This window comes from Chroicocephalus ridibundus, chromosome 3, assembly GCF_963924245.1.
Source record: "Chroicocephalus ridibundus chromosome 3, bChrRid1.1, whole genome shotgun sequence".
NCBI lineage: Eukaryota > Metazoa > Chordata > Aves > Charadriiformes > Laridae > Chroicocephalus > Chroicocephalus ridibundus.
The window spans coordinates 4,094,767-4,120,450 of record NC_086286.1 but is presented as its reverse complement, the minus strand read 5'-3'; the positions used below and the strand labels follow the sequence as shown (position 1 = coordinate 4,120,450).

Below are 25,684 nucleotides of genomic sequence, written 5' to 3'. Positions count from 1 at the left end.
GATAACTCCCTACTATGTATAACTAGGATATCTGCTCCCATTCACACAAAATTCTCTTTGAATTGTATGTCCAGCTAGACGAACAGTGAATTTCGAAGGGGATATGCTTTACCAGATTCTGTTGCAAATACTGCTTCGTAATTTGCATGTAAAGTTTCTGTTCTTAACTTTTATGTAAAGGTTCTTGCAATGTTTCATAACTTTTCTCTAGGTACTCGAACCATTCTGCTTATTTTAAGCGGATTACGTTACTCATGTAATTCTGTAGGGTAAATTAAAATAGATAAATGATATTTCATTACATTTTACAGGATTTCCAACAATCTCTGCAAAGTTTTATTGCATTTTTTTTCAATAGGGAAGAACAGGAATTCAAAGAAAAAAGCCTCTTAAATCCTTTGGTACTTCGAATTGCTAACTCTTCTGCGCTGTAATAGGCACATGTCTGTGGCAAAGAAAGCCAACAATTCCACTGCCAAAAACTTGGAATCGTTTATGTGCACAACCAATCAAAAAGAAAATGTGCGCTGTTATCTGACGTGTAAGATATCTTCCAATCGCAAGTTAGAATTTAAATGGTGCTTTATATGAATCACTGTGTATTAGGCTAATTTTGCCTTTATTTGCGTATGTGTATCCATCTTAAATCCAACTCAACTGGTACATATTTTATTTCATTTATTTTTTAAAAAGGAAAACGTCTTATGCGTGCCCCAACTATGCTCACTATCATTTAACAGTAATGTACCCGCGCTGCCTCTACGTCGATGAACCTTTGCTTTTCATCAATCTGCAGTCCACCACTGTTCCCTACCAGCAGCTCCGTGCCATCCATTCCTATCACCTGTTTCCCCATGCCATCGACAGTCTTCCACCCACCCATAAAAAGCTCTTTTATGCCACTAAGAGATTACAACTCAACCCTTCTCCCTTAATTAGTAGGGCTGTTAATTTAGGAAGATATCATTGACTTAAAATCTGATGCATTTCAAATAAAACAGTAACAGACCCCTCATTAGAGCTTCAATCTATCTGACTACTGGCCCATTTTTATGATTTATGATTAATACTATTTATGATTAATACTATTTATGATTAATACTATTTATGATTAATACTATTTATGATAGTATTTTTCAATGTCTTATGCTTTTCTTGCATGCTATTGTCCAAGCGAAAGATAATTCCACCCTCTGCCACTCCCATAAATGTTCTCCAGTTAAAAATAAATCAGACAAACAACAAAAATAAAAGTAACAGTGAAAGCGCCCAAGTGTGCAACTGCATGCAGTGGAACTGCTCATGAAGGATGTGCTTACAGGTCCTGACTGACTGAAGGCATAAAGCAAACATTAAAAATAACATTAACAGCTGTCAAGGTAAAAATCTCCTGTACTTTACTTCTTTATTTTATCTTTCAATTGCAGCATACTAATAGCGGTCCAGAAGTGCTTGAAACAGCCTGTAACCTTTAAGATACCTCGGATATTCTGAAGGATGCATAACGTGTCTGACAACAAGAAAAGTATTAGAAAAAAAGGCTTCATAAAAGTCAAAGTATTTATTCAAAAAAGTTAAATATTTGTTTGCTCTTTCTTTTTCTCAACCATCATAGCTCTTTCCAATGAGCAAGGCCTAACCTCCAATGGAAGACTGATTTATCTTACCTCTATCCGCTTTGCATCATTAAAATACAAAGTACATATCCTCTTGTAGGGTAGAGAAATCAATTTTTACTAAGATGACTGCTTTCATCCTTGGCCTTATATTCATTCAATTAAGCCAGTAAAACAAAGAAATACAAATTTTACAATATTATAAGGCAAAATCATAATCAATACAATTTAAATTCAGGTGGGAGTTGAATTGTATTGATCAAAACCTACCAGAAAATAAATTTCAAAAAAATTTTCTTATCCAAACAAGTCTGAATGGCACAAAGCAACAGTACAGAACTATTAATTATACAAAAGTATTCTGAAATAAGTAAAGGTTTGTTTATTTACCCCAATGCTATTCTCAATCTAACCATCCCTTTATACATCAGCTTCTCTGTGAAAAAAATCAAATGGCACAAGAACATGCCTGCAAACGTGTTGGCGTTAAATCTGCTGCCCTTTAGCACTGGGATTGCCGCATGTGCAGACGTGCTCAGCCTCCCAACGTTAACGAGGCCCAGGGGTGCGATGCTGCAGGGGGCTGCTGCCTCTCGGCCTGGGTACCCAGCCATAGCTGCTGCTGCAGGGATGCTGACATCTCTCTCAGCTCTGCTGCATCGCTACCGCCACCCACTCAAGCAAGGCAGACGGGAGCCCCTTCAAACGTAACTCCCAAGCTGCACTCACGCAGACACAGCTGCAGGACAGACACAGCACAACCACAGCAACAACTTAACTCTGACGCTGCATTCTCTCAGTCCTTCTCCCTGTGCGAAACCAACTCCTTCTCCTAGGGACTGAATTGTCTCACCCTCTACTGCAGGGCACAACAAATCATTATGCCAGAACGACTTGTACAGAGCACAGAGGAAAGGAAAAAAGCAGAAGAGGGGAAATTAATTACTCTTTGCCTTCCCAAAGCCAGGCACACAACTGCAACCCACACGCTGTAGTACCTTAACCTCCCTTACCAGAAAACTCCACCAGCTGATCCAGTACTGCTTGGGCTGAGGGTGACTCTCAGAAACAGAGGGCGTTCATTATCCGTCGTATCTGCCATCCCAGCACACAACCAGCCTTACTGCAAACCTATGAAGTGATCTGTTAGCCCATGTCATTCTCTCACACTAGCCCTCTCTTCCTTCCACATCTCTCTATTGATTTTGAAGCAAGCGAACAGTGTTTTTAAGAAGGCACAGCTTCTGCATTAAAGACAGGCTAAGCAGTGCCTAAAGTCCGGAAGCAAAGTGCTAAATTCAGGACAGAGATCCTGTATTTCAAGTGCTCCATGATAAATACTGTGATAAATCACAGCATAAAGCAAATAAATACCTGGGTCTGCATTATCACATCATCATCAGACAACACTAGATCATCACTGCCTCTTGCTTCATAACGCTACCTAACCTAGAAACCAAATTATCTGGTGCTGTCTCTGCAGTTATTTCCCATTTTGCTCATCAAAAAAAAAAAAAACCCAAAAACAAAAACCCAAAGAAACAAAAACCCCATCCAAAATATGGCAAAGATGAGTTACTTGCCTTCTAATTTTGCCAAAATCTTCTTCTAGGAAATGAAATAAGAATTCCCTTGTGCTATATTGCAAACGGAAATAACATGCTACGAGAGAGGTAAATGAATGCTGTACTGCAGCTGAACAAGGCAATAAAAGCATTGTGACAAATGGTTCCCGTGCCCTACCATATATACTATTTTCCAGTTATGATTAAAAGCAGAGACAAGTTAAAAGGAATGATAATATCGATTCTGCTTGACATACATTTCCTACCAGACAGCAAACTACTGTGAAAGAACGCCTGGTGACAGATTTTATAGTCAAACACAAACCAGCCCCACCCAGCAGACCACCCAGATCATTAAATACAGTTATATTACACGTTTCCTGATCAGATCCATTTTGTAAGTAATATTTTTATGGTTTAAATTCCAGAAAATAAATGCTCTTAATCACAGTCATCAAGTATTGGCCCCAATCTATTTAACTCTGTGGTTGTCTAGAGCAGGAGCTGGGTCTTGTGCTGTTATTAAAGTGGATGTATAACTAAGACTTCACCTGCTCTTACCCAAACATTCCTTAGTGGGCACTACGGAGTAGTGGTACCGCACCCACTGCTTGTGTTACTCGCCTTTTGGGGTTTTTTTGCAACTGTAACTACCATGTACTGGCAATAACCTCTTGGTACAATGCAAGCCAGCCACAACTTCCTCCCAGTACAGGTCACGCAGCCCTCCGGACTCCAATTCAGGTCCAGTCACTCCTACGCTTGCCGTGTGAATGGAGAGAGCAGAATCCTCCCATGTCAGCAGTTCAGTCTCCCCTTTGGCAGTAGCAATACCTGAATATGCCAAATGTAGGGAAGGGAAACGCACAGGAAAAGGCAGTCAATTAATTTTTAACCGCATTTTTTCGTTTTTGGAAGAGAGAGAAGAATTTTAAAACACTTATGTTTATAGGAGAAATGGGAAAGTATCTGCAGATACAGCCTAATCAATTTTTTCCCTTATGTTGGATCTAGCCTAGAGCGAGGCACATACTCCCAATCCTCCAGATCCCTAACACAATAAGGCATATGAATTGATACGCACATGGAAGAATGGCCCAATACAACAAAATAAACATCTATTTTCACTAATCTTACAGTATTGTATCTGCAAACGGTGCTTCTTAGGGATGGGATGTAGTGAAAAGCTTCTAAAAAAAGCATTCAGTTTTACATTTATAAGAACCTATTAATTCTGTAAAGCTCAGCTGATAAGCTCCTGTTAATTATAATGCTTTCTGTGCATTGCCTTTCATGTGAAGTTCTGGAATTGCTTGGAAAATCTTAATTAGGTCTCAAAACACTACCGTGAAGAAGGCATGTTCTCTTAGCACAGAAGACAAGGTGCGGACAGCTTACGTGATTTGCCAAAGGTCACCAAAAGGCTCTGGTCCTAAATGGCACTGGGCAGCCGGCAGCAGAGCTGTTCTCTCCCACGCCCTCGTCCCTAGTCACACCTCATACCCACCACATCACACACTTCTGTCCCCCACGTAAATATCTTATGCCCTCTTTGACTTTCAGTCAAAGTCCCGATTGAGCTGGAGTCCACAGAGACTGAGGAGTTTTTCCATGGAAGATACGCTCTGAGTTTGGGGCAGCTGTGTGAATCTCTCTTCTTTAATCTGAACTGGTCTACACAGACACAACTGTTCATTAAAGCTAAAGCAAACTCTGGCTGGTATAATTAGATGTTGTGCCTGGAAGGCTGGGATATCTTATAGCATCAAAGGTTTAAAATCTCATTTTCAGCCCCGCCTGATTACTTAAACCACTACTATAAAACTACAACGGATAAAAATCTCATCTGAAGCTGATTAAATCTTTACTGATGTAATGGAAGAATAGCAAACAATCAATTTACATTTTTCTATGGATATTTACCTCTAGTGCAGCCTTTGGTTCTGCAATGGAGCACACTGTCTGCCAACTTCCTCTAACTTAAGTCCAAAACTTCCGTTTCTTGCTGCCAATCACCTGCTTCACCAAATCACAAACACTAAAACGTGCTTTCATTTGTTTAAAATCAAGACGATAATTCAATTTGAAAGGATTTACAATAGCTGTAACACAAAAGTGAGCTGAGTTGGCGAGATGACGAAGTTGTAAAAGAAAAGTTCTATCCCATAAACCAACAGAAATGCTAAGGCCAAAGATGCCCGATTCTTTAGTTGCTATCTAAAGTATATTCAGCTTCCCACATGGATTTGTATCAACGTGTCTAACGGGATATTTGATGAATACACACTGTGCACCCATAACTAGAACCAGATCCACTCAAGACACCTCAAAACTCCCCACTTCCCAGGCGTGATCAGCACGCACAGCACAGAACAACCCAGAGCACTTCGTGCTTGCCAACACGTTCTCAGGAGAGCAGGTTCTGGTGACAGCAAACCTGAGATATTTTTCCGCTCTCCTGAAAAGTTGGCATTTCCCACAGAACCTGACTGACAGCTCAGCTTCGGGGGGGGTGAGGGTGGAGGTGAAAATCAATTTCACACTGTCAGCATATATTCAACCCGCTTTAAACGTTACCTAAACCAAAGCAAATAATGAGTAATCCATGCTTTTCAGTGAGGTAAAGCTAGTGAAGTTGGTGTATCCAAGATATTAGTCATTCATTAGGCTGAGATAAGTTTCATTTTTGAACAGGGAACGGACCACTAACAAATTATTCCTCTTCCTTTCACGTTTGGTCACAGTTTAGGCTGCATATTTAATCACTCCCTGACAATACAAGATACACTTTCATTCTTATTAGAAATCATTCTGCTGCTTCACACTATTCATTAATTTGAAACTCTCGCATTTGGAACCATCATTTACCATTCAAACAGTACTTGGTGACATGCAGAGACTAAAGAGTTGTCAAACAGAATGACACGCAGTTTTTAAATGTGAACAAAGCAATAAAAGCTTTCAGGGAAAAAAACAGCCTTGCAAATAGCATTTGGAAGTTGTGACTGTGGGCAGAGCCAGCAACACCAGGGGAAAAAAAAAAAAAAAAAAAAAAAAAAAAAGAAAAAACCCCTTGAATGAAAAAAAACCTGATAAAACTGAGTTAAAATGTTTCTCACACAGGTCCCATTGGTGAAAACCCTGACAGGGAAAGTGAAGACCTGGCCCTAACTAAAACCAAATAAAAATGTGGTCACCCCAGTACTTTCACATACCAATAGCGTGAAAACGGGAGTTTGCTGCTGCACTTAGAGCAATGCTAGGAATATATAAGTGCATGTTTGGCCCCAAAGGGCACTGGCAGGTTAAAAACCAAATAAATCCAGTCTTACGGCCCTCAGGGAACAGCTCTCATCAGATTATATGGACACATAATCCAAACCAAATCAGTCGATACTTGGAAAACACACAGAACACACTAATTCCCTGAATCCACTTGCAAAACGAGCCAGAGCCCCCTTGTTTATAGCTATTCAGATCGCAAGGAAGCTGAAGATAGGCTGTGTTAATTTTATATAGTGTTTTTTAATTAAATCTTTCTGGCTACTCGGAACCCAATTTTCTCTTCATATTATGAATCTTTATTGGACATCTGTAAATAGAACATGGATGCATTTCCATATAAAGAGATCTAAATATACCACCCTTCACTAATGGAAAAAACCAGAAAACCTCACGTTAACTAACAACCCATCTGATCTTTCACAAACTTTACACGCACATCCATAGAAATTATTAATACAGCTCACGCTGCTACAAATCAGTCCTTCTGAATAACATAAGGGCACAAGTAATGGATATCACTGACATTTCAGCGCAGCTCTCCACGGCTAAAGAAACACTTCATTAAACCCAATGAAAAGAAGGAGTATCAGGGCTGGAAAACAATGGCTTTTGAATTCCTGGTGTTACTGAAACTAGGCTGGCATTTTGCCACAGATTTTAGCAGAGGCTGAAATCACAAGTCAGTCTGGAGAGTGCCAGGGAAAAAGCAGCAGAATTCCCCACTGTGCCTACCTGAAGGACAAACGCCCGGTTTTGCAGAACTGGGTGTCGGTCGCAGCTGTAAGAGCAACGCCTTGAGAGGAACCTCTCCTCCTGCTTTCTAACCATGAAAGAATGTAAGAGAAAACTGGAAAAAAAAAAAAAAAATTAGCTCAGTGAAGAGTTTTAGGATTTGGGGTGTGTGTGTTGTTTTTACAGGGGATTTCAAGCTTCATGATAGTTTCATGGTTTCTCTTCATTTGTAATTATTGCAATAACAGTGTTTTTCCTCAGGTCTTCATAACTAATTCAAGTTGTACATTGGGGTTTGCAGACGTATCTCAACAGACAACGGGTTATGCCTACTCCTGATCATGTTAGGTGATGGTAGGCAGATAGTCCAGCGGGTTCTCTGAACTCAGGTTACTCCTTCTGCCACATGCAAGTCATCACAATTTCCAATACGCTGATCACACTGCAGAAAACATCACGCATTTAAGCTGTAGCGTAATGAGGCTAAAAAAAAAAAATCTCTGAAGTTTTAGAATCTATCCATATTTTGAACATGTAATCAAATAAAGCGTTCATCCTGTGTATTGTCTAATGCGCATGCATCATCAGGGATAAATCATTTTTCTTCAGATATATAAAAAAAATGTTTATCACTCAATCCACTCAACTGCTCGTTTTATTCAATAAAAAAATGTATTTTAGCAATGAAGTGCAAAACCACGAAGAAACCATTGGCTTTAGAAGGTAAAACAGCAACAGATAATTCTATTTACCTTTCATAACATATACATTTAAGCTAAAAAGCAAAAAGTGTTGCATATACTGTTTTCAAAAAGTATTCTACACAACAAAAAAGGGAAGGCTGGTTTCATTTCCCGGCATTGCCTCTTAATAGCCTGAGAACTAAATACCTCTTATGGAATGCTGGCAACTACATGACTCAATTATTAAAATGACTGCAACACCGTTCAATAATTTGATTGTCTGTACCAAGAGCTGCTAGATACTGAATGGTTCTGAAAATACAGGACTCGTTTAACCAGGAACCGAGATTTCTCATAATCTCACCAATTATTTAAGAGGGAAGAGTTCAAGTTTTAAGAGCTTTTGACTAATGTCTCAAGCCGTAAAGCCTGAGTCATACAAGAATTAGCTTATGATTCTGATGCTAAGTCATCTCAGCAGGAATGCAAGGATAATTCTTGGTTTTAGTTATCATATAGTATCACAAAAGGAAAAAAATAATAGACTTTTAAAAGTAGCAAAGTTATTTAACAGGCAGTTAAGCAAAAGCCAGAGAGTCCCAGACAGGAAAGTTTTCTTGTCTAGGGAATCACGGCAAGCAGTTACATTTTACAGAGCCTGAATTGCACGTGTAATGCTACAGGGAGTCCTAGTGTGCATTTGTGCATTCATTAGCGGCTTTGGAGGGTGAACTATTGCTTATCCCCAGCGCTTATCCCTCCTACTGTAAGGTTATACCTAAGCTTCACAACAAATAGCTTTTGCTGGCTTCCCCCTGAGCTCCAGTTTCCAGCAGAGGCACTCATTCTGTACAGCCAAGACCCCCTAACCATAAACCCGTTCACGGCACATAAGGAGGGAGAACCCAGCTTTGAGTCAGGGGGAAGGATACAATGTCAAGCTTCTGAAATGAGCCAGGACAGGCAACAGGCAGTTAGGACCATCAGGATCCCCAACCAGCCAGCAGCAGAAGTTCTCATTCCCCACCGCCATTAACTTCTGTTCTGTAACAGAAGAGGGCAGGGACCAACACTCCTAAAGCAAGGGCGAATATGAGCCACTTCCCTTAATTTTCCATGGCAGAGCAAGCAAACACGGTTACATCCCTGTTCCTACCAGCAAGCTGTCACACCTCTCAGGTAAGTCATTGTTCCCTCATTATCTGTCCATGTCATGCCTTAGCATTCGATTATCATACACTCTCTGATGCACTTTCTTTCTTTGCCACTCACCTTTCTCACCTCTTCACAGCAACAGTGACATTACCTTGAAATGGTAATAAATCGATGAAAGCCAGTAGCCAGCACCAAGCCTGAACTAAATTCGCTTCCTCTTCAAACAGTTTCTTCCTCACCTAATTGTCTTTTACTTTGACCCAGATTACTAATAGGGCTAGTTTAAAGTTTTCCACTCAAAACTGAGATTTTTTACGGAAAACATGCATTTGATTACATTAAATTTTGCCTGACCTCCATTCTCTTCAGTGATTCAGTTTTTGGGCTGTCATCATCATACCGATACTCTCACCCAATCTTTTTTCCCGACGAGAAAAGAAGTTGTGACCCACTGTAGTTCCACACATTTCTGGGTGCGGACTACGCATCTTGTGTTTGTGTGCTTGGCCTCTCAAACACTGCGTACAGCCGTACGAAAGCTTTTGTCACGTCTGTCACTACAGCTGTTTTCCAGTTCACCTCACTGAGACGCTCTGCAAAAACTGATGTGTATAAAAGTAAAACAAAATGTAATAAATTACAACAAAACAGAAAACACCAGCTTCGCCAGTCCTCAGGTTATTTCCAATCAAAGTCAAATGCTTAAGGAAACTTGCCAGATTTCTTTTATTTCCAAGTGAAATGATGACCCTATTTGCTTATCACACCTGGTGGAATTCTCAAGTGTGATATTATTTAGGTTTTGTAGATGCACTGAACTAAAGGCTGTCAGCAAACTCAGCTATGTTAGGAGGATACTGGAAGTACACTTTAACCTATCACAGGCTACTTCAGAGACGAGGTTTTTAAAAAGGCTTCTAAAACAAGCACGAGACCAAACGAGGATTTTGTCAATGAGTTTACTACACAGTACTTTGTTACTGAAAAAAATCTTCTTCCTTCCCCTAAAATCCTTTGACAGAAGGCAGATGATTTCATTCACTGTGACTTGCAAAGAAACTCAATGAGGGCAGCATTCCAGATTGCCTTCCGGACACAACATGACATCCCCATCACCCCCAGAGGAAACACACGCCAATGTTGAAATTCCTACTGGAACATGTGCTCCCTCTTCACTTGGAAAAAAAATCTCACAAGCCGAAGAGCCTCAGCTGCTGTGTGATACCACGTGCCAAAGCAGAGATAAAGTCTTTGACATCATTCAACCTCAAAGAGTAGAAACTCTTTATGTAACCATGAAGACTAGTTTTAAGCAGCAAGATTCCTTAAAACAACACTTACGTGACCAGCTCTTGAAATGCCCCAAACTCCTTCTCTTCCCTTCTTCCCCTGTCAGTGCTATCTCTACGTGAGTATCAGCAATACCCACTCCCCCCATCTCCATACTGGCTATGCTAAGGAAACCACAGCAGTATAAACCTGTTCTTAGTATCTACTGGCAAAGTATTAATATAAAATAACGTGTTCTGAAAGAAATGTATGTGCTTACATCTTGAGTTAGCCTGGACAGTACCAAAAGGACAGAAGTTATTACCTACTCCCTTTTGGAGACTTACAATACAAGCAGGCTGGTGGAATGCCCTGTTTTTCCCCAAGGATCGTCTCATACAACAAAGATCAAATGAGATGAAAAAGTTGCCTTACAGAGCGAGCACCAGCAAATTTCAAAGCAGTAGAAACACAAAGTGAATTAGAACATGATCCTATAAAAAGGAGGTCTGGGTTTTAATCTCTGATCTGACAATGCCTGGCTACCTATCCTTGAACAGTACACTTAGCCTTTGTGTTCTACCATCTGTAAAACGGGATAATGCCATCTCATGGCACTCTTTTAAGGTTTAATTAATTATTGCTCGCAAAGGACTTCAACTTCCTCAGCTGTAAGGCATTTATTTATGTGTTAGTATCATCCATAATGTTGATATTTGTAACTTACGGCCCTTAGCAGTCAACCCCAACTAACAAAGCCAAACCACGTTATGTATGTAAAACCTGTGGTGCCATTACATACAAACATACAAAAGATTGTGCAAATTAGTTAAATTAAGCCTCAGGCTCCGTTACAAAGGAACCTATTTGACCTTCCCACACAGGTAAATTCTCCTTATCTAAATGCCGCAATCAGTCTAAAAGGAATATTCTCATATTAAGCACTGGACAAGATTTTAAGAGCTTTCAACACTCCCGACAAAGCCCCCGCCTAAGAAATAGAATTAGTGAAGATCTGTAAATACAAGTAGAGCACTAAAAACGTTTTGGCCTCTAGAAGGAAGTGGTTAACAGTTTTAAGGTAACAGGAAAGACAACTATGTGCAGAAGGTACAGGTGGTTGTACAACAAGCTCTTTTCTTTTGGGGCTGCCATCTTTCCCCTCCATAAAAAGGCTTCTGGTAATAGACGGGAAAGAGGTGGGGCTGCTCCCACAGGACCTCTGATCAACCTTTGGGACTGTATTTTTACATGAAACTGATACAGCTCTTTCTTACTCTGATTTTACAAAACAATGGCTTTATTCTGAGCTACTGTAATTATGTCATCTAACAATCTCTAGATATTCCCTTCTAGATTATACCAGTATGGATGTTGAAGGTATCAAGGCCATCCTTACATGAAGAGACCTTGCTCCCCTTTGAGACAGGACTGCAGCAGAACATGCTCATCATTCAACCCAGGCACCCAGGGCTCCGCTACACCTCTGCAGCGCAGTTCTGCATCCTCTCAGCTCTTTATGCAACTTGAACATCTCAAGTACTGCTTCTCCACAGCTCAAATGTGGGGCCAGACGAGGGAATCCTGCCCAAAACCGTTACAGATTGAATCCTTCATATGATTCAGGTACTGCTCTACTTAGTTACACAGATAAGTGTGATATAGCATGGATTAGAAAATTAATATTCACTCCAAACGCACTGCAGCTAAAAACCTCAGTACAGAATGCTCTATTTAATAAATTCTCCCAGTTCTGGTAGTGTCTCTCAAGTTTCAAAAAACCAAATGAGGATTTTAGACTAAAAAAAAAAAACAAACCAGCTGATCTTATTATTCAGTATTTTATTTCATGAGAAAGTGAACTTCCAGATTTTTTGTTATGAGCATAGTCTGCCTTCAACTCAAAAATACAACTAAAAATGCTAGCTGTGATCATCAGCAATTCATTCCTTTCCATGTGTGTTTATAGTTAGATGCTGCACCCTATCAATATGCAAACAACTACTTTTCCACTTCAAGTCTCAGATACAAAAAAAAAAGAAAGGCTAGTTATTTTTAAAATTGCTTTTAAGAAACCAGTGAGAATCATCAAAATTGATAAGGATTCCTTATCGATTTCACTCTGCTCTTGCACAGGAATATGATGACCAGAATACACTGAGACTAAGCTCCTCGCTGAAAAGCAAGGCTGTTGAACTGTCTTTGCCAGAGGAGCGAGAGAAGATCCTGTCTCTGCAGCAGGCCGTGGATATAGGCATGGCAAGGACATACACACATGTACCATATTCTCATAGTAATCAGGAGGCTGTATGAATATCAACAGGTAACACGCTGGAGGGAAGGGATGCCATCCAGAGGGACCCCGGCAGGCTTGAGAGGTGGACCTGTGCAAACCTCATGAATTTCAACAACTCCAAGTGCAAGGTCTCCACCTGGGCTGGGCAATCCCAAGTGCAAATAAAGGCTGGGCAGAGAATGGACTGAAAGCAGCCCTGAGGAGAAGGACTTGGGGATGTTTGTGGATGAGAAGCTCAACATGAGCTGGCAATGCACGCTTGCAGCCCAGAAAGCCAACCACATGCTGGGCTGCATCAAAAAAAGTGTGGCCAGCAGGTTGAGGGAGATGATTCTGCCCCTCTGTTCCGCTCTGGTGAGACCCCACCTGGAGTACTGCATCCAGCTTTGGAGTCCTCAGCACAGGAAAGACATGGACCTGCTGGAGCAACTCTCCTATGAGGACAGGTTGAGCGAGTTGGGCTTGTTTAGCTTGGAGAAGAGAAGGCTCCAGGGAGACCTTAGAGCCCCTTCCAGTACCCAAAGGGGGCCTACAGAAAAGATAGGGAGAGACTCTATCAGGGAGTGTACCCATAGGACAAGGAGTAATGATTTTAAACAGAGAGGGTAGATTTAGGTTAGATATGAGGAAGAAGTTCTTTGCTCAGAGGGTGGTAAGACACTGGAACAAGCTGCCCAGAGAAGCTGTGGATGCCCCATCCCTGGAAGTGTTCAAGGCCAGGCTGGATGGGGCTTTGAGCAACGTGGTCTATGGGAGGTGTCCCTTCCCAGGGCATGGGAGTTGGGAACTAGATGACCTTTAAGGTCTCTTCCAACCCAGACCATTCTATGATTCTATGATAAATCACCTGTAACTTGGGTTTACTTCAGCCATTTATAATGTATTGATGAATAACCAAGAACGAGGTTGCACTGTTAGACAAGAAGGCTTGCACAAATGTAATGCTAGTATGAGAAAACAAAGAAAAATTTATTAGCTAATGAACAGGTTGGCCTACTCCTTATATTCCAGTTGGGATGTTATGTTCTGGAGAGGTGGACGATTAGCTGGGTAAACAACTAGGTGGCTGGGCTCAGCAGCTCTGCAGAAGAGATCTGGGGGTCCTGGCAGCAAAGAGCGAGCAGAGGACAGGTCAGCAACATGCCCTGGCAGCAGAGAGTGTCAACAGCATCTTGGGCACAGCTAAGAGGTCAAGGGAGGTGATTATCCACTTCTACTCAGCACTTCTTAGACCACACCTGTAATAGCATCCAGTTTTGGGATCCCTAATACAAGAAAGACTTTGACAAACTGATGCAAGTCCACCAGAGGCCACAAGACCACCAGGGCCTAGAGTACTTGCTCTGCAAGGAGAGACTGTAGGATCAGGGCTTGACTACCCTGGAGAAAGGATGGCTTTAGAGGACACCCAACAGCTGCTCCACTAATACCTATGATGATGTTATCAAGGGGGTGGACCAGGCTCTTCACCGTGGTGCAAACTAGGAGAAGGGAAGACAATAATCATCAACTGAAAGAAGACAGCCTTCCCTTTTCTGTTCCCAGTTCTACTGTGGCACCCTAAACAGGGGAGACAAGGCAGGGCAGGCCACAGGAGGGTGAAGCAGATGGGAAGGAAATGAAGGGGCCGTGTAGTCTCACCACAATCTAGCACTCAAGAGTGGAGCAGAACTGAGCCCCCCTCACCGCCAGTTCCTACTGCTGCTCGAGGCTGAGAGAAAGGCTTCAGCAGATGCACCACAATGAACTGAGAGCTGACTAGCTGACTTTTCAGCTGATCAGCCCCCTGAAAAGAAAGCTTCCTTCAGGGGCAGAGGGGTGTGAGAGATACAACATTTGTGCCGTCTACCACTATGAAAGTTTTATATAATAAAAAGAAGGTATTAATTTTTGAGGCTTAAAAAAAATAATTTAATCTGCAAAGGTCAATAAGCAATGCATGATTACAAACTATATAAAGGCCAAAGAGACTATTGTGTTGGGAAATTGGTTGTTGGTCTGTAACCTTTAGAATGACTTTCTGTTCAACAGTGAGTAATCATGACCTTTCTCATCAAAAAAGCGAGATCAAATTCTTAATCCATTATGAAGAACATGACTGAGAGATCTCTTCCCCCTTTACTGTTACAATATTTATGCAGGCCATGGGCAAGTGAACAGTTTCAGATGATATTTTGATGTGTGAGGATAAAGACCAAATCGATGTTTTTGCAGATACCATCATTAGGGAACAATCCTGTGTTATTATGTACCTTTAGTTTAGTTTTCAGTTAAGGTTTTATCTGCTTGTTTGGAGAAAAACAAATGCAGCCTTTTTCAACGATTCTAAAATTAAAACAAATGCCTCCTATTTCCTACACAAACCACAAAGTGTTAATTTATGCGATAATGTTGAACAAAATTCAGTTACAGATTATACACTGCACCACTTCAAAATGGAGTATTTTTTTTTAGCACATGACAATTATGAAAGCAACTACTTGAACTAAAACAATAACAGGAAGAAAAAAATTATTCTGTGTAAACCTTGGACAACAGTATATGTGGTAATTGTAAAAATGAAGGCCTACAAACCACCTTAACTGAAGAGCTTTACAGAGAAAATGAGAAGCTGGAATATGACTTTAACACAGCTGAAATCTCTCTCCTACCTCAGGAGCCTAAGAGCTCTGTGCCCAAGCGAAGTTACCTCTCTAGCTGTCTCTCATCGATGCAAAATGTTGGACACCTCCAGAAGACAAGTCACATCATCCTAGGATATCTCTCTAAAACAAGACAAATTAATCATTCCCCCAAAGGTTCCATATTCTCTCCTGTGACTTTAGAAGGAGCCAATTCAACAGCCTAAATAGATGCCTAGCTTTAGGCGGGCAAAGCTAGGCGAGATAAATCCTACCTGTAGAGCTAGAAAACGTTATCTCCTAATGCTGTATCTACACTTCTCTGTGCGTGTAAAAATTGTCATTTATGTGCCCCTTCTTCTGTACAGCAATTAAATACTTTCCACTTAACTCATGCCCCATCTAACCTCTAATTTTATGCCTTCTCCTGCACATGTTTTCTCTCCCATTTCTCTCTCACAGCTCCTGTCTCTTCAGGGATACTTTGGGTTTTAAAATCGTGGAGATCTCAGTTTGGATTACGCTACTTTAACTGAAAGGAATTCTTAAAACATCTGGAAATATCCACTGCGTTGTAAATTTACTTTATGCAGTGAAATAACTTCTGAACTTCCTCTGCCCCCAAAAAAGTGTTGTGAAGTTTTTTTAATGCGTGTTTAATTAACGTATTCTATCGAAAATTCACCTCATTCCCCCAATTTAATAAATTATAAAATCATTAGAAATGTTGCATTTTACCAGAAGGCCAATACACTACGAAATGTAATCAGCGTAGCAATGCGTGCTTGAGGATGTTTCTCAGGACAAAAGGTTTGGCATCTCTCACAGCTTTTTTTCTAAAGACTCGGTATGAAAACGCGGGCAGAGAAATACAGAAGGCTCAGGAGAGCGCAGGAGCAAGGCTTTTTCAAGCAGTAATGACTCTGTTCACCGCTGGCCCGATGTGCTATTCTTAACCAAAAGTACTAGGGACGAAACGACAATTTCTGAAGTCAAATGAAAACAAACCCAGCAAACAGCGTAAGGCCTTACAACTACTTCTAAATCACCATGGAAGTTAACGACAGAAATTAACTCATGTGGAACATTTTATGATTGTAAGTGATCAGAACATTGGCAGCTGTTGTTATCCAGTGAACACCGCAAAAAAATAATTATATGAGAGCACATTTAGAATAAGTATTTTCCCTGATAAGTATGAAAAAGGGAAGGAACAGATGCATGTGTGATGAAAACCAGAAATTTTATGGAAGTTACTGGTATCTGAAGATATGGGCTAACTTTTGGGGTTTTATGGGGAAAAAAAGTACAGATATTAAATAACACAGAACATAGTGCTTATTATGCAAATACTTTTTTTGTTCTTTTAAACCAAGAAGGCTGTAATTTTGCATTACATCAAGCTTTGCGATTTGATCCTAGAAATTATGTGAAGTAGTTTAGGTGTAAGAAGTGATCTATTTTAGAATGACAGCAGTCCAGTGCAAATAACTGTGGACTTGCAACTATATTAAATAATAAAAAAAAAGGGAACGGTACAGTGTGTTCATGCTACTACCTGGCTGGTCACACGGTATTTCCTTAAGTATTCCTCTCATTAATCACGTACAAAACAGCTGAAATAATCTTCCTTTTCACAGTACCGAGATTCTTGAGGAAAATATTTCAAAAATGCCTTCTGCTGGTCCTATTGCACAGCTGCTGTCCTGACACCACCGACAGTTTGATTAACCAAAAGCAAACTTGCCTGCGCCTTGCACAGAGCTTCCTCCTCCTAAAGAACAAAACAAAAAAAACCCCCAAAACCAAAAAAAAAAACCCAAAAGCCCCCAACCAATAAAAAAACCTACAACAAACCACAAACGAAAAAACCCACACCAAAACAAAAAACCCACAATACCTTAATAAATATTCATAAAGTATTTGTGCTGTAATACAATCAGAGTTTCAAAGAAGCAAAAGTTCTTAACCCCTAAATTGACAGCAGATGTTTAATGTGTACATTACTACTTTTTTTACTCAAGAAGGATGAAGAGCTGACCTAAGAGAAACAATTTAGTACAAAGAAGTCTTAGGCAAATCTCAAATTATAATTAAAGCAAACAAACGAATGTAATTTAAACTTTGTTTTCTTGTCCAATACATATTAAGCAAGTCTCAGAGACCTATGAAGTTGTATGAAAATGAAAACTTAAAATATGTTTGCAAGTAACATTTTTCCTCCATAAAGTTACTGATATTTCTATTATTTGAGCACTTACTTCAGCGGCACATTATGAACCACTATCTAAATAATGCAGAACGGCCGCTATTCATACTTAGAAAACACAATTTTTCCATGAATTGCCTTTGCTAAGTTCCCAAACTAAAATAAGAAAACTCTGCCTCATTAGTACTGGCAAACTTCCATGCCCTCCCACTTTCCAAAACTTAAACTACTAATATGGAAAGAGAAAACATAATAAAACAAGATTCATCTTTAGTTTTATAGCACAAAATGTTGCAGGTCACAAAAAAAACCCCCATCCTTTAAAGCCTGAATTATATTTCACTTGAACAGTGAAAAAACCAAAACAAGCTATTCCTTACAGATAGCCGCATGGCTGCCCCAGGAGGAAGCCGTTTTGTGGTCACTAGCGATTCAAAACATCTTCCTCCCTTCCATACCTCCTTTCTCTTCTTTACATCAGTTTAACCTACGCTTGCAATAAAGAAAAATGAAAGAAGTGCTTAGGGCACGTACAGGTGTACCTTGTACAGACAGATCCTATCCTCCAGCTACAACGCAGCACAAGTTTGAAGCTTTATGCTGGGACCAAGAGGTGCACCATGGCTCAGCCGCGCAGAACAGGCAGCATTCCTGGCTGCTCGCCCCCAGCCCAAGCAATCTCCCAGCCTCTGGGGAGACCCACCTTTATAAACCAAATGTCTCGCCTTACCCCCGGATGACACTCTTCCATCCTGGCCTTTTGCTTTCAATTTGCTAGCCAAACCAAGAGGTATTCACAGATAAACTCAGTTCGGTTCAATTGCTTTTCCGTTTTCATATGCTAATAGAATAGGAAGGGAAAGAATAGGAAGAAATGAAGGCTCTTAAAATAGGACACAAAAAATGAACCACGTTAAGATAGCAGGGCATCGTGATTCTAATAGTCAATTTAATTAACCTCACCCCCCAAAAACAGAAGTCTTCAACTCCCAACCAAACTGCTACTTCAACAAATAAATGAATTATTTTCCTAACATTTAGACACAGGAAAAAAATAAATATTGTTTTCATGATTATTTTTTAACGAAGCTGTGAGCGACACGAGCAAAACATCAGAAACAATAATAGTACCAATCTGAAAACAAGTACGTTAACAAAACAAAGCCAAGCAACTCTATTTTACTGTGCTCTCCCTAGTTCCCCCCAACAATTTCTTCCATTTTACTATTTCATTTTCCTATTTTTTTTTTAAATATTTTTCTTCCCTCTCTCTGAGGACTGGGTAACATTTAAATAGATCTCCAGCACAAGTGAAACGGTAACACGCATGAATGACTATTCGAGAGAAAAATCGGAACTATAATTTACAGAGCACTGTCTAATGCACAAAGTAAACAAACCAGGGAAAGAATGTAAAAACACATTATTTATTTTGTGGTCACCTTCTGATAAATGTAAAGGGGAAAGTTGAAATGGGCCAGTTCAAAGGTGACTCGTGACTGGACAAATGTTCCTGAGGAGAAATCTAAATGTTTCAACAGTTTGGTCTGAAACATTCTTGGCTTTCTAGGTTTTGTGGTTTTCCAGCAGCTGAGGAAAACCCTCCCCAGGTCACATCTCACTTCGCCAAACCAGCCAGCGAGACTACAAACGGTTGCCATGGACTACAAATGCAGAATGCACTGCCCAGCCCACTCTTCCAATGACATGGGACAATTCCTGAAAAATCAAAGTGTTTTATAGAAAACAGTCAATGTCCAGAAGTTTTCCCTCAAGCACAGTTTTCATGTGCCTGACAACTTTCCATGGAAGCAGACAAGCTCGGTGTCCTCCAGCAGCCACAAAGTGCTTCCAGTAGCCCCATTCAGGCTGGGACAGGCAGATCTTCCAGGTCCCAGAGGGGCTGGATTCGGAAGAAGCCACAGCTGAGAGCTCACCTCAGCCCCTGAGCAGCCACGGAGAACTTGATCTTGAAACTACCAAAAATAACCTTTGGAATTATTTTCATGACATTCTCAGACTAAAACTGAACAACTACTTATGCTCAGTTTTATTTTGGGGTTTGTTTTCGGATTTTTTGTTGTTCTGTTCTCTACGTAAGCATGCATGTAACTATATATAACCCTCATCTGTAAAACATATATATATTTTACATCTCTTTACACATAGTGTAGAGGGGGTTTATATTTCTATTTTATAAATATTTTGGTTATAAGTGTTATTTATAGTTATACATATACATACAAATAGATGCATATTTACGGGTAAGATACAGACAGATGGATATAAAAATTGTTGTACTTTCTCTTCTCCCTCCTGGCATTAAGCATTTGTAATCCAGCAGGGTAACATACTACTTGTCTAACTTTGGGTGGTGGGGCAAAGAAATCAAACCAAGATATTTATTTATTTATTTTTAGACCCTTTTTTCCTATGTACAGCACGTGCTTCATTGTTAAAGAATGTTTTTGAAACAGACTGACATTAAAGACTAAAAAAAATTCCATCAGCATATACTCTGGAGACTTTTCTTTTTTAAAAAAAAAAAGTATTATGGACACTTGCGTCTTTGAGAGTTGGCATTTTTGATTGTATACATGCAGCACAGAGGTTAACGTCAGTCCAATAGATGCGTTTACTTAAAAATAAGTAAATATCAAGAATGTAAGGCTTCTGTTTCACTGTCTAGCCTTTACTATGCACACAGTATTAATCTGAAGCACATCTGTGTGCTTCGAGATTTTACTTTCCTTAAGCCATAAGCAAAGAAACAGCGTAAGAAAGGACTTTTAGAGAGAGTCTTAGTGACTGCAGAACACGCTAGTCACGCAGGGAACGGCAAGGCGGAGAGCTGAACTGTGGTCCAAAGTTTTACCAGATCTCCACCCACCTGCCCTTGTACAGGCGACTACACAGAGCTGTGTGGTACACGCTGCAAGAAGAATTAGCCGTTCGCTGAAAAAATATTTGGATTTATATATTGAAATTTAAAAAAAAAAATTAAAAAAGGAGAGAGAAAAAAGTATTGAGAATCTTAAAATGACTCAGCTTTATTTCCACAGCCAGAATTACGTTCCTTTTCGCTACCATGTGACTGTCTTTTTACCCCTTCACAAAATAAATCCAGGTCTACACGGGAGCTATTAAGGCACAGCTGTGGAAAATATTCCACTGTCACTGAGCTAAACGGCCTCCCTGACTTCATTCTGCAATTTGCCTCCGGGTATACTGCATGGTTGGACATCTGTCTGCCTGCGAGACCTCCGGTAGGGGCACACTCTCTCGTTAGAATACTTCACTCTCTTCAGAGACAGCAATCGATCATTTCACTCTACTTTGACTACCTTTGAACCAAAAATAATAGCATTTGTGCATATCTGTCTTTGAAAATAAGGCCTGCGTAATAAAATCCTGAAAATTATGTTCAAATTAGTGGCCTACCTGCAATCCTAAGCACACAGCTCCTTGTTGCTCTTTTGGAGTAAGCGATCCCCAGTCTTCTTGGTACCCAAATATACAGATTGCGTTTTGGTTTATTAATCAATTGGTTCATTTGCTGTCACTCTGAACTGACCACCTAAAGTTCCAAAAGATAATTGTATTTTTTATGCATCCCCAGTTGTACTATATATAAAACATGCAAACTAGTACGCACAAACTAAGCGAGACCAACGGCCTACTCAATTTTTAAATTGCCAATACAAGATTTGCTTAGCATCTGCTGAAGTGCTTTTAGAATAGCCAGTTCCAGTTTTTTGTTTTGTTTTCTTAATGGAACAATAAAATCTTGCACTTAGGAGCTCTTTAAAAATTTAGTCAACTCGCTAATCCAGGTATTCGACACAGCTGCCATCCTCGCTTGCCTCTACACTACAGCTCTGCCAAACCTTTCATCTCTTCCCTGCCTTTCCCCCACAAGCACCTTCTCTTTGCCTCTGCTGCTGCTCCTGACTCCCAGGCTGCGGTTTCCAAGTGCCCCTTTTCAGTGTTAACTTGCCTTTTCTTCAAAAGGGAGCCTGGCAGAGTTAGATGCCTGCAGGCTAATGGGAAAGGGGCAGAGACCTGCCGATTTTTGGTATTCGAGTTATTCATGTCTCAGTTCTTCTGTCACAGAAGCGCGAGACTCTTTTCCTTTAAAAGAAACTATCAGTTATGTCACAACCAAAATCACTTCATCTTGTCTGGCAAGAATACAACTGTAGGGGCATGAAAGGGAAACAAAATTCTCTTTTCCAAAGGAAAATTACTCTTCTGTATCATGACCCTAATGCTGTTTACCTCAGGATAAAGAATGAAGTACAAACTACGCGTTACACGGCTGGCCTAAGGGTGACTGTTGAGACAGCGCAAGCACAGCAGCATCACACGTCTGTATCATGTCAGTAATAACAGCGTGATATACAACAGCAAAATCGAGGGATTTAACAGTCTCAAATACAATCTAAGCTCCCATCATTTTATTTACGTAATTCTTTAATAAAATTAACGCAAAAATGCTTGCAAGGGCAAGTCAATACCTTGGGCGGTCATGCAAATATTCACAAATTCAGGCAAGAATAGTTTCACTCTCTCCTACATTGTACTAAAATATCCACGGATGATAGAACACAACTGAGAAAGAAAATCCATCTGATATTTGGTATTTAGACCAAAACTGCGCTAAAATGTCTTGTATTAATACAATTATTATAAGTCATTCAACAGCCCCACTCAATGTTAGATTTTGACATACCACAGAATGAGATTCTACAGCAAATCAAATGCAAACTACTTCTTTTCCCTGAAGATCACTTGGTCAAGAGGGAATTTTATTCTGTAGTCTGTAGGTGCCCTAGAATTGATATGTATACATTAATGGAACAGTATATAAAGTCACCTCAAAGGCAATTGCTTTAAAATTGTAAACCCCTACAGATGGGATGTAGGGTGACAAGTTAATTTAAAATTAGATTCCTAGATATAGTGCACACCTGATAATTGAGAGAAGTGGGAGGAGGGAGAAGAAGGTTACTGCTCTATATTTGAAAAGGTGAATCCCTCCTTCATTAGAGGAGGAGAGGAAGGAAATCCAGAACCATACTGCAGTGGCGATCAAGCTGCCGATTGCAAGGATTTCCAAACAGCTGCAGGGACTGGGGATGGATGAACTGGTAGTTATGCCATTTCACTATGGGTAAAATCCATCCAAATTTAGGGAAGCTGTCAGGCAGTTGTTGGGGGAGTTGAGAAGGACCACTAAACACAGTCTCGAACAGCCCAGCTCATGCTCTTCCACTGTCTTCTCCATCTCCCATGGAGGGCCAGCAGCAGAAATACCTAGAGGCAATATTGCCTCAGTCCCTGTCCCGGCTCAGAACTGCCCCAAACCCACCCTGTGAGAATGGTCCCTCCATGCTTTCCCGCAGCACAGAGGCTCTGCACCCTATCTGGTGCCCAGTTCCTCGCCAGTCTCTGCTCCGAGCCGGAATTTCCCACGCAGATCCCGTGCAGAAGCCTCAGCCCCTTCCCAATGCTGCACCCCAGCAGCACCTACGATAGAAGCCAAGAGTGAAGAGATGGGGCGTGCGTGTCCTGGGGAAGAACCATCACCCTGCGGAGCATCTCCCCACTGCGCTTGAGGAATACAAATGTTTTGCCATTCCCACTTCTGCAAAGCCAGAGGGTTTGGTGACAAGAGCAACACAGCACTGCTGCAGGCTATTTCTACCTATGGCAATTATCCTTCATGGAATGCCACTGCTGCGGGAGACAAAACGTAACACACCAAAGAGGAGCAAGAAATATTTAGCTTTAAGTTGTCAGCCAAGCACACCGCTTATAGGAGGAACAGATAGAACAGAGACAATGAGCAGAAAATACAGTCGCAGTAGCTTCCTATTTTAATAATGGTTCTAATTGCTGACATTCAATTATTCATACACAGCTACACGTTCCTATTGGGCCAGGTGCACTGTAGGGGCTTTGAAGGTAAGAGCTGCCATCCTGCACTTGGAAGTACTTTGCCTAAGTAATTTTAAAGACAAATACTCGTGTATGAAATATCTAGAAACATACACAAGAAAGCAGAAGCAGCAGTTTACTTCAATTCTAAAAATAAAAATAGAAATGAAAATAACAACAACTTTACACGGAGCTCACAGAAAACAACAAGCAGCTCTGAATCAAGACAGCTGAAATGAAATCTGAATCATATCTTTGTATCTCCCTTTTTCCCCTTTTACAAAAGAGACAACCTAAAAGCACAAGGATGTAAAAACGCTCTAGTTTGGCAAAATAGAAAAAAAAGTTGCATTCCATAAAAGACCTATTATTAGCTTTGTCACTGTTCTATTTGTCTTCAATGTCTTTTCTAATAAAACCTAGAAGAATGAAGGGCGACATAATTATTTCTAAATCTCCATGTAAACACAAAAGGACTGTCCCTGTTTATTGTTTAGTACAGAATTAAACACCGTATCAATATTAAATTATTTGGAAGTGGGCTGTGTTTAAATTGACCTTACCTTCCACCGAGTGAGAATTTTCCATACACACCAAATAGGAAATAGCTTACAGGACACAAAGCTGGTTTTTATAATGTCAGACTAATTCACTTTTCTTTCTAAATTTGTACAACAAACCTTATGGCAGCCTCCAAGAGGCTTTTGTCTTCTGTATAATGAGGGGATACTTTAAGTGATGCCAAATTAAGCTCTTCAGAATACATGCCTTGAAACTACTGAAATACTGTAGAAACAGCCACTTATTCAAACTCCCTTTATGCTACCAATTGACCCGCTACAGCTCCTTCTGTTAGCTAAGCTCGCAGTACATTTCACTTGCATATTAGCCAAAGATTATTTGGAATAACTTTTCAGCTTTTCCTCTTTGATCACTAAACACCCTTCAGCCCCACAGTATCTGAGGAGCCTCTGTGAAGAGACCCCATCCTATTCTTTGCTGCTGCTGTAGAAGAAAGAGGAAACTGAGGAAAGAAGAAACAGCTGACATATTTTTCCCCCGGTGCTTGCGTCTGTCAGCAAAGAGTATAAGGAAGAGCAAAGGAGATGGTAAGAGGACCACAATAATCCCCAGGGCCCCTATCCTCACACAAAAGCACACATGGGATGCTGTAAGGCTTCAGAAAGAGAGATCATCGGTCACAAACGCAGAGTGTATCACGGGGAACACCTGGGGACCAAAGAACAGACATATTTTTAAGACAATTCCTGCCTCCTGCTCAATCACCTGGCCTCCACCGCCAGTGAAGCGGAAGACTGAAGTATCACACGCTGCCCTCTACCCTCAGCACCGCTCAGCTAGACTCGCAATAACCTCTTCACTCAGCGAGTTACCCATGCCACTGGGCTTGCTTCTCCTCACGTAACTCCCCGCTCTTCAACACCACCTCCCTAAGAAAGGTCCTCTTGTCCAACAGGGCATCACTGTTATTCTTTACAAATATCTTTAGTTACGATTTCCACATGTTTTTGCTTTCAAGTACTCAGCACTACGCTTCCTGGTTCCCCAAATTCTCCTTAATTAGTGCCTCCAAAAGCCTGCAGAAGTTGTGCACAGACAAAAGAGAACTAATATATACTATATATAGTACACATATATAGTGTTTTCCTCATTTAACAACTTTCCTCATATGACATACCTATGGAGTGTCTTTGCAGAGCAGCATTTATTCCTCCTATCAATGAGGATGCTTGAGTTTCATTTTCAGGCCTTACCTGTCATAATCAAACATATATGGTTTTACCTGCAAGACAGCAGCTGGACTTCAGACTACTCACTCAGAGACTAAAAAACTCTCCGTTTGAGCATTGATGCGTCCTGTAGAGTTCTTTTCAAAAGAGATTAATCATTAGCAAAAATAAAATTAAAACAGTGATATTTCCCTCCACTGTTTGTACAAAATAGTACATGTCACTTTTTAGACTGAACATTAAAACCATTTGTATGTTTAATATCAGCACAAAAATAAAAATCAGGAGTCACACGATACATGGGTATCCCTTTTACACCATTTAGCTGGCACTGGGAAACAAATCCTGTTTCATTGCTACTTTTCTGCGTGTGGTACATAGTTTTTTATGTCTTCAGAAACAAAACCAGAATGAAACACATGTGATGCTTTGGACTTTTGAAGGAATTCTATGTTTTGCTTTCCTTTAATTTACCTCCGAACAGTGACTACTGTGGTCCAATGCATCTATCCCATCAACTCCAACAAATGTTTACTATGTACTGCTCTACCCTGTTACTCAG

General features: G+C 40.5%; 1 protein-coding gene across 10 annotated transcripts in view; it reads right to left on the bottom strand.

The window, feature by feature from the left end:
* The window catches only part of PLCB4 (phospholipase C beta 4), a 206,016-nt gene that overhangs the window by 145,441 nt on the left and 34,891 nt on the right, over window positions 1–25,684 (bottom strand). Inside the window, exon 3 of one of the 10 annotated variants that reach the window (XM_063331249.1) lies at window positions 7,199–7,313. The exons of the other annotated variants lie outside the window; for them this stretch is intronic. The gene's annotated coding sequence lies outside the window, so the exon portion shown is untranslated. The remainder of the gene's footprint in view (window positions 1–7,198; window positions 7,314–25,684) is intronic. 10 annotated transcript variants of the gene reach the window in all.